General features: G+C 38.0%; 1 long non-coding RNA gene across 1 annotated transcript; it reads right to left on the bottom strand.

Moving 5' to 3' along the window:
* Positions 1 to 5718: 5718 nt before the first annotated feature.
* On the bottom strand, positions 5719 to 9008 carry LOC146698231 (uncharacterized). The gene is made up of 2 exons (XR_014923003.1): positions 6396 to 9008; positions 5719 to 6364 (listed from the first exon to the last, which is right to left on the bottom strand). It is a non-coding gene; the product is annotated as an uncharacterized LOC146698231 (long non-coding RNA).
* Positions 9009 to 9522: the final 514 nt, after the last annotated feature.

Below are 9522 nucleotides of genomic sequence, written 5' to 3'. Positions count from 1 at the left end.
TTCAATCAGAGCTCCCTGACCTGCTGTCCATCTACACCAAGCGGTGCAAGTCCAAAGCTAGGAAGATTATGATGGACCTCTCCCATCCCAAAAATGGACTCTTCTCACTGTTGAGGTCTGGGAAGCGCTTCCGCTCCCTTAAGGCCAAAACAGAGAGAATGAGGAGGAGCTTCTTCCCCCAGGCTATTCGGGCCCTGAACCAGGTGTAGGACTGGACTCTCCCAAACACGTCACTATAAGACTGGACTCTCACACACGTCACCACACGCACCACCACACATTTCCTATAATCCTATAATTCCTATAATTTATAATCCTTATCTTTATAATCTCTTCTGCTATTTGCACATTCTTTACTGTAAATTCCTAAGTTAATTTGTAAATTTTTGTAGTAAATTGTAAATATTGTAAAACTTTTCTTCTGTCATTTAATGGTCGGGCATTGTACAGCTACAAGCATTTCACCCCCATGTCATACTGTGTATGGTTGTAAGATAAGATAAGATAAGATAACCTTTATTAGTCCCACACGTGGGACTAATAAAGCTTTGTGTGTGTGTGACAAATAAAATTTGAATTTGAGGAAGCAGGGATGTGATGTAGAGGAGACAGGAGTGGAAGAACAGGTCATTCTCATAAAAGTGGTTTACACTTAGGTCAGTGCAAACAGATGTGCAGCACTGTTTGTGTCCTACATGGATTTCTAAGCTCCATTAGCTTAGATAATCCTAAACAGGTGAGCAGTGGGTTCTCTTTAAGTGTTGCAAAATTTGAACAATAGGCTTAGCAAAGCAGGTTCTTTTTTATAAGGAGACCTCCATGAAAGACTGCAGCATTTTTTTTAATATATGTTGAGATTAAACACTTTTACCAAATCTTGACAGAAAATAAAATACTATTGTGATTTTTCATTTTCACCTGTTTCCATTCATCGTGCTTACTAAGCCAAGTTGGCAAAATGAAATACCTACACTATTTTTATGTAGAAAGAAACCACCTAAAATCAACATCGTTCCTGTTATTATAATAGTGAAGAAAAAGATTTAAAGCTGTGACCAAATGGATTATTGTGCTGTATTTTTTCATTGATAACAGGGGAAGACATTGAAACCTCTGTGACTTTGTGTGCATTTAACTGCCAGTAAATGGACGGTAATTGATCATTGATGTAATTTATTGACCAGAACACTTGCAAAATTTAGCCAGATCATGTTTTCTTGCATAATTCTTTTGTGCATGTGGAGAGAATAATAGCCATGAACTTCCAAAATTTATGAACGTTATGTGCAATATGCAACAACTTGCAGTTTGAAGGACAGGTTTTTGGATAAGGATGAATAAAAGTTCTTTTTTATGCATGTTTTATGTGTAAAGCAGTCATGACAAGCAAGGAGAGCAGTGCTTGACCACTTAAAATATTACCAAAATGAAGGCGATTTGTCTTCACAGATTTAAGAACAGCTCCAGGACCACATGTAAATTACTGCCATCTTGTTGCAGATGGTTATTATCTCAGGAAGCTACCTCGACTACCAGCTGTGAAATCTGTCATTTTTGTGGATGTTTTCATGCTCCACTTACAAACCTTAGAGCTCGACAAGCTCAGAGTGGAAGTTCGGCAGTCCACATGCAGACCTGTTATTGACACCGACGGCGTGCTATTGTACTAGTCAGACTGCCCATGCCTTAGCTATGCCCACTCTGACATGAGTTATAATCTGCACAGTATTATACAGGTGCACAGGTGTGTGTGGAGGTAGCAGTAACAAATACTGTATACAAGGAAATCACTGTGATTTATCATCTTAGCAGATCTAATCTACTAGAGATAAGCTGATCAATGATGAGATAACAAAAGTTAGTGCTGAGTGCGAAGCAGCTTTTAATAACTCACTAGTTAGCTTTCTGAGAAGATTCAGATAATGGAAAGAGGACGATTAACACAGACAAGTTTAACATGTGGAGGCTCCGTCAGAGATCTCCCCACATGACAAATCAGCAAATTAGCTGTGCTAAGCTTAACCAACTAATTAGTGGATAACACCACCTTATTTTCTTATTTAAATTTTTAATACTGAATAGATATTGACAGTTGACTATGCCACACAGGATTCAAGTCTTTTATTTCTTTCACTTTTTATTTTTTTTATTGTATCAGAATAGTTTAATATACTTTGGTATTTCAGGTTCAGGGTCATTTTTGATTGAATGCTAACCGAAAATAATATTCTGAACCCTCTTTAAGCCAGGAAGATGTGTGGAAAGATGATGCCCAGACATTTAGCGCAGGATAGAAAGGCAGGCTGCACAATAACAAATGTTTTAGTTTGGTATTTGTCTTGGAGTGTTAAACAGTAGAATTATTATTATTATTATTATTATTATTATTATTATTATTATTATTATTATTATTATTAATAATAATAATAATAATAATACGATTTTTTCTTTTGTTTGTTTGCTTGTTGTGTGTGTGTGTGTGTGTGCATATATCTTCAGGCTAGCATGCTAATTGGTGTAAACTTTACGGCATCCAATCTATTGTGGGCTTTTCTTTTAGTACTTTTTGCACTAAACATAGTTTGTATATGTGAGATACAGGATATTCACAGCTGCTACTCTGTTTATAGTCCATCCATAACATCTAAGTTTCCCTTGTTTAATTTTACGTTCCAACTTGCTAATCATAGTAATCATAATCACCGTAACTATATTCTCTGCTCCCAATTATTTTCTCCTTTATTTGTGCTTTATTTCCTGCTGCTGTCATTATGGATAATGAGGAAGTTAAGAGAAGCTTACTGATACCGTGAGACAGACTCAGTGTTGCTGTTAAAAATCTTTAAGTACAAATTGTGGATTATTTTAAACAGTTGAAGGTTGTTCCCACAGTGTGTTGTGTGGTGTTACAGCTGATCATAGCAACATTACACGTATAATTGTAGAAATCAACCCACCAACAAATGTGTAGCGGAGCTCACTATTTCAGCTTATCAAAGGACTTTTCATTAAAAGTATATGAAAAGACACAAAAACTGAAGCCGCTTTTGCATTCTCTCCTCTTTGCCAGCAATTCAGTAGTAGTATGGTAAATATATTTTTATGCTGTATGGATCAGAGGATTAAAGCGAATAAATCACATATATGGTGTTTTGCATTTAAGCATGTCGTATGTTTCTTTTAAATGAATAGGCAGTTAAATAATGAGCTCCTGCACCTATGAATCCAACTGAGGAGGAATAAACAAATGATAACGATCAACACCAACATCGATTAAGTTTGAATGATGTGACAACTGATATATGTGGAATAAAGACTAAATGCTACATCCTGAGACATGTTTGGTTTCAGTTTCTAAACACTACAGCTAGCGCCAGGCTGATTGATGAAACATTTATGGTGTATGGCACAAACTATTTTCAACTATTTAACATTCTCACAACATTTATCATTGCTTGATTGTTTCCATTATCAGTTAATCTTTTTATCCATGAAAGAGTATCTGTCATATTTGCAGAAAAAAAAGTTTACAAATATCTATCTATCTATCTATCTATCTATCTATCTATCTATCTATCTATCTATCTATCTATCTATCTATCTATCTATCTATCTATCTATCTATCTATTTGAACAATTGGCAGGATGTAATGTAATATGTGGATGGGTGCAGTAGATATGCATGCATTTATGCACACAGTTGGAAGTGGAACAAATAAAGCCCCGAGGCCTCAAAAGGGAGAACAGGTAATATATTAGAACAATAAATGTCTTATTTATAACTTCATAGAAATTTCCTCCAATGGGAATGAATCTGCGCTTTGGATATGGTTCATGTAATTCCAATTACATATTTGAGAGCTGATGATGCCACAGATAGTGTCTGAGAAACCAAAGCAGACGTTGGATCAAGTGAAGATCAAAAGTTGCAGAACCTGCCAGACTCTATCATGACCAACTCTGCTCGCTGACCAAGTGGAAAACATTACCTCAGTTAGTTTACGAGTCTCACAACATGGTGAGCAGATATTTATAACAACAAAAAAACAGGCAAACCACAAAGACCATGTCAGGCTCTCAACCAGCTCCACAGGTGCTCAAACAGAATAAAAGTAAAAATGGGAAGAAAACCAAATTTGCCTCTAGGCTGGAGGATAGAGAAAAAAAATCTGTGTTCATTTGTGTGTTTATATTTCTTTTGGAAAGGGCGAAAGCAAGAAAGTAACAAATTAAAAACTAGCTACAATTTCACCTGCCTTGGCTACACTCCAGTGTTGCTCCTGTAGGCCACACCTGCAGGAGTAACCAGATGCAATCAAGCCAGCTGATCACGGGTCTTCTTATGTCAAAAGAAAACAGAACATAATAGTTTTGGTAACTACAGGAATATATAACAAAACAAAATCTAATTATACATGCATCATTTTAGAGACACTGGAAATTTTCTTTTAACTTAATGCAAGTATAATACTGTATATCTGCTTTACTTTAGAGTTTGAGTAATGATAGGAATCCAGTGGTGGTGTTTTTCAAGGAATATGCGAAATGGCAGTGAAGTGTTTGAAGTGTTTGTGGCGTGGCGAGTCTACAATCTTTGTTCTGTGTTTGCACAAACTTAAATCCAAAAAAGTTGGGACACTGGGTACAAAAACAGCGCAATGATTTGCTAATCTCAATAACGCATGTTTTTATTAACAATGGACCACAGAAAACATAGAAAATATGTCCAATGTTTAAATATTTAAATGTTGAAAAAATACTATTTTAATCCATAAGAACCCACGTCACCGCCCCTTTAAAGTGACATTGACTCTCCCAAAGTTTTCCTGACGGTAAAAATGTTTCTGGGCTCTTATGGGTTAAGCTCGTTTTAAATTTAATGGCAGCAGCACATCTCAAAAAACCTGGAACAGGTCCATGTTTGCCACTGTGCAACATCCCCTCTTCGTTTACAACAGTCTGTAAATGTCTGGGAACTGAGGAGAGCAACTGCCAGACTTGTTAGGTAGGACAGGATACTGGATTCTAGTAGGTAAGCAATCCTGGGTCTTTTTTGTCATATTTTTAATGTCATGATAGTCATGTCTAGTCCAGGGGTAGGCAACTCCAGGCTTTGAGTGCCGGTGTCCTGCAGGTTTTAGATATCACCCTGGGTCAACACACCTGAATCAAGTGATTAGTTCATTACCAGGCCTCTGGAGAACTTCAAGACATGTTGAGGAGGTAATTTAGCAATTTGAATCAGCTGTATTGGATCAAAGACACATCTAAAACCTGCAGGACACCGGCCCTTGAGGCCTGGAGTTGCCTACCCCTGGTTTAGTCCCTAAAAAAGACTTCATCTAAATGGGTTCATATGTTGCTCTAAAACCTGTATATATTGTTCAGCACTAATGGTGCCGTTCCAAGCTGCCCATTTCATCCACTGATGCATCCTCATGGCATCAGACATGGAGGCTTTTGAACTGAGCACTGAAAACGAGCTGGATTGGTCCTTCCCCTCTTTAGCTCAGAGGATGTGGCGTCCATGAATTCTAAAAAGGATGTCAAATTTGGATTTGTCTGACCACAGAGCTGTTTTCCACATGTTCACATGTGGCTTCTTCTATCCGTCAGAGAGATGTAAGCAGCATTTGTGGAGGGCTTGGAGAACTGTGTTCACAGTGTTAAGGTTCAAAATTGAGGAAGGAGAGTACAAACCACTCTTGGTCCAGAGGATCTTGGTCAAACAATGATTTTAATGAACACACGTGTGGGAAGACACTCTGTACGCAGACAGCCAGTAGTCCTCGACTTAATCAAAGCATGAACAGATATTTTATAGCATCAGGGTTTGATTTACTGACGCCCCTTCATGCGTCACAGATACATTTTATACATAGATCAGATCAACACCAGAATGACTTTTCACCTAGAAGATCATCTTCTATTTTCATGGCTGGTACTTTCCGTTATCTTAAAGTGAATTGTTCCTCTTTCTTGTCGAGACATAACTAATCTCTCCTCTAAGAATCTAACGAATGTGTGTGTATGTGTTGACCTCACATGCTCTTTGTGTCACCTCTTAACTGTCTATGTCTCGTCCTCAAATGCTCCTCAAAATAACCTGCACTTAGACTCTGCTTTCGGTTTCAGTTCTGCAAAAGGCACACTCTGCAAACCTGCAACTTCCTGTCAGCCTGCAACTTAGTCTTTCTGAAAGACACACACTGTTTCAACATCTGAATGCAATATAAACTCCAGATTATATTATTAATGCAATGGTACTGATGACAATTATTCAACAATAGCAGTAAAATAATTTCCCTGCTCCACACTCCCTCTCTCGACCTCTGGAACACCAGAGGTCGCAATACATTGTGTCCTCGCTCAGACCCTCTCTGGTGGTCTCGGACCTCGAGATCTCCAGGATCCTCGCCCCTCCTGTGGTCGCCGAGATCTTCTGTAAAGGAAACAAAACACCTTTTCCTGCACCTCCCTAACTTATCCTATCTGGGACTCTTTAATCAAAAGCCTGATCCTAATTATCTTCTTAACTTATTGACTTGTATTTATATATATTCTTCAACGTTACTCATCACCTTAAAACTCTTTAAGCCCTGCTTTTACGTCCGGTTGCTCGCTCTATTTTCCCTTATCTGATCATCAACATCCTGTGCACAAATTGTCGCTGCTGCAAGTTCCTCTACTCTAAAAGATCCAAAAGAAAACAACCATTCTAATCAATTAAGTTTAAGCATATAAGCAATTACTCCTGTATACATTTCATCATAGCTAAATGCTGCCTTGAAACAACTCCTATGTGTTAACTTCATTTTAACCTCACATTTCCTATGTTATCACCTGTTTTTGGTATAGCCTTTTTATTTCATTTGCTCCCTTTAATGTAACAATACCTCCTAATTCTAGTTTATCAGACTTACCCAAAATATATGCTTTCCTTCCTCTTTGGTCCTTCTTTAAGTTCAGTCAAAAAGCTAAATGAATTTGAGGCCTTTTGCCTGGAATCAATACTGTCATGTGTGTTTCTTAACTCTGTGTCTGTAAGCGTGTGCAATCCTTCATGAACTCATATTATCCTCACAGTAGATTGGCTAATCATAGCGCTAGCCAAAGGCTCGTGACCCTCCAGAGACAAATTTGAGCCACAACTCCTTTAAAAGCACAAAATGCAATATGTATAAAAATCATTTCTATTTATAAGCTCCCCCTTTATCCTAAAAATACCTCCTATGTAATATCTGTATGTGTACGCCTACATTATAACCACTTCTTCTAAAAATCAAAAAAGAAATCAAACCATACTCCTTCAACCCTCACTAATTTTCCCTCTAAGAATTATTCACAGCTTTGAAAAACCGGCATTGTATCTTCTAAACAGGATTCAGTTCTGTCATGGTCCTGGGCCATGTTGGCCCAGTATTCTTGGTTCCTTGTATTTTCGCTCCTTATTTAGGCCAGGTTTTCTGAGGTGTCCTGTTGTGGTGTTCCCTAAGTGTTTTTTCCCTTTGTGACTCTTACCCCCTTGTGCCCCTCTGTCTATTTATGAGCTCTCGTCTCTCTTTGTGTTTATTCCATGTTTCCCCCAGCCTGTTATGTCTGTGTTCTCCCCGTGCTTTCTCTCCTCCTGTCTGAACCTCTGTGTACTTCCTGTTTTACTTTGACAGTCTCTCGTCAGTATGCGTAATGTTGTGTTCACTCCTGCCCTGTCTCGTTATGTTTATCAGTGTCACCTGTGTTCCCCACCTGTGTGTAATCTCCCTGTGTTCTCTGGGTGTATTTAAGTTGTGTCTTCTGTTATGGTAGTTGCTGGTTCGTCTGTGTTGTTTCCCCTCGGTCTCCCTGCGTCTCTTGTGTATTTCCCCGGACCTCCCTGCATCCTCGTTTCTGGTTCGTGTTATTAGCTTACCCAGTTTAGGTTTCCGGTTTCTTGTTTTTCCACCAGTGCTGTTTTGTGCCCACCGTTGTAAATAAATATTCACCTGCACCAGAGCTGCCGCCTTTTGGGTCCTTTTCTACAACTCCACACGGCTTGGCCCGCAAACCGTGACAAGTTCACTTTAATCCTTTAACCTTAACTTAAAAATAACAGTTTCAGTTTTACCATATCCAAATGATCAAAAACCCAAAAGGTCCTGAAATGATCCTAAATTATTAAACAATTAAATTATTAAACCCTAAACCCCCCTTTATCTTGATACATTTCATGTGTCAAGATACTATACAAAACTTAAAAATGCTCAGTTTCCCCACTCATGATCCAATCTATGTCATGAAAATAAACTTAAAACAGAACAGTTATCAGTCATGTGTTTCTTCAATTAATGATAACTGAGTTACATCAAAAAATATTTCCCCTTTAGCATTTGGCATTCTCCCAACAATATACTATAATCCCATAATCTAACCCCAGTCAACAAAACAAAACAGAAATTTTCTCTGGTAAAAACAAATTGTTTGTCCACATTTATTCATCCTCACATTCACTCACACATTCACTCCATATTTTTGCTAATAGTGGAGCTTCCCGCGTCAGATTCTCCACCCTCAGCAAAATGAGCTCAGTCATTTTTTTATTTTCCATAGGAAAATATTTCTTTATGCTTTTGGACTGGATTGACTCGCATAAAATCCTTTTTACAGGGACTTACGACCTGAATTGTCCCCAGGTAGCTTTTTCCTCAGCCAATTGTAATCTGGAAAGCCGCCTTATATTTGCTCTTCCCGAGAATTTTCAGCGCCGTTATTCGCTGTTTCAGGCCTGCTTAGAACAGAAATGAAAAAATAGAGCTGATTGTTAGCTCATAAAAACAAAACAAAATCACCTGACAGGTTTTCTTTAAGTGCACTGTTACAAAATAATGGGCCCCTCCCAGACATGTCCATGTTTCCTAAAACTCCCTCTATTAAAAACAAAAACACCAACCCAAACCTAACTGACAGAATCAACCCATCACCACAACAACCTCAACAACCTTAAACGCACAGAAGTTTTGCCACCACATAATTTCGCCTCCTCAATACACCGAAAGTCTCATTAAAACCACACAATTTGCACACAAAAATCACCCCCTTATGCTCTTAAATTCAGCATAAGACCCCTTACGACATCATATAATCATTAAACTATAAATTCCCTACCCCAATCTGCACTTCTCGTCTGCCATGCTTCCTCTTCCTGAAAGTCACAGTCACACACACACTCAGGAAGTTCCTTCGTCACCACTCACTCCAGCTAATTTGCATACTGAGTCATCTCTCAAGAAGCTGTAACAACAGAAACATATGTTTAAACATTCCCAACTCATTAAATCATTTTATTTCTTTCTACAGTGATCACTGGTTTTGATCACTCAGTATGAGAGAGCACTCCTAAGTCACTCTTTTAAAACTACTTTAATCACTTTTATTTACATAACTCACTCCCTTTGTCATATGGCTTCTTCTATTCCTCAATTACAAATTCAAATGCATTTTATTAAACATTCACACCATTGTATCATTCATACAAAATAGCAAGCT

Source organism: Copadichromis virginalis, linkage group LG11, assembly GCF_057382275.1.
Source record: "Copadichromis virginalis isolate Kocher_CV1m ecotype Utaka linkage group LG11, C_Virginalis_male_GT1.1, whole genome shotgun sequence".
NCBI classification, from domain to species: domain Eukaryota; kingdom Metazoa; phylum Chordata; class Actinopteri; order Cichliformes; family Cichlidae; genus Copadichromis; species Copadichromis virginalis.
The sequence above is the reverse complement of the archived record's forward strand: the minus strand, read 5'-3'. Positions and strand labels throughout refer to the sequence as shown.